The 547-nt window shown below is 56.9% G+C and overlaps 1 protein-coding gene across 1 annotated transcript in view; it reads left to right on the forward strand.

Moving 5' to 3' along the window:
• The window catches only part of NOS2 (nitric oxide synthase 2, inducible), a 38,020-nt gene that overhangs the window by 583 nt on the left and 36,890 nt on the right, over positions 1–547 (forward strand). The window lies entirely within an intron of this gene.

The following is a 547-nucleotide window of genomic DNA, read 5'->3' on the forward strand; positions in this document are numbered from 1 at the left end:
TCTATGAGAGGCGGCTATGCGGGTTGAGTTGCGCTGCGCATTTTTCAGCACTTGGGAGCTTTTGAAAGTTTTCAGCACTGGGGTTGAAAGTTGCTACACTCTTTGGATCAAATATGGTTAACAGAGCAAGGAGGTTCTTGTTTCACAAATGAGATCAGTTTCCCAGGGCGTCATCCCCCCCCACCCTCCCCATCTGTCCCCACCATCACCTTTGGTGTAAGGTGAGGTAAACAGGCAGGGAGGCGTCGGAGCCGCAGGGGAATCTGGCCCCCAGGTCAGCCCAGGCAAGCCACAGTCTGCAGCTGTGACCGGCTGGGCTGGTCAAGGGCTTGTGGAAAGTTCTGGGTCTAAGCAAGCCACCACACTGCCAGCACTCCCCACGCCCCCGACCCCTTTTATTGATAGGGTCTCGCTCTGTCACCCAGGCGACAGTGGTGTCATCTCGGCTCACCGTAGCCTCCGCCTCCGGGCTCAGGTGATCCTCCCACCTCAGCCTCCTGAGTAACTGGGACTACAGGCGAGCATCACCACACCTGGCAACTTTTTT

This window comes from Colobus angolensis, unplaced genomic scaffold (genome assembly GCF_000951035.1).
Source record: "Colobus angolensis palliatus isolate OR3802 unplaced genomic scaffold, Cang.pa_1.0 Scaffold368, whole genome shotgun sequence".
Lineage (NCBI taxonomy): Eukaryota > Metazoa > Chordata > Mammalia > Primates > Cercopithecidae > Colobus > Colobus angolensis.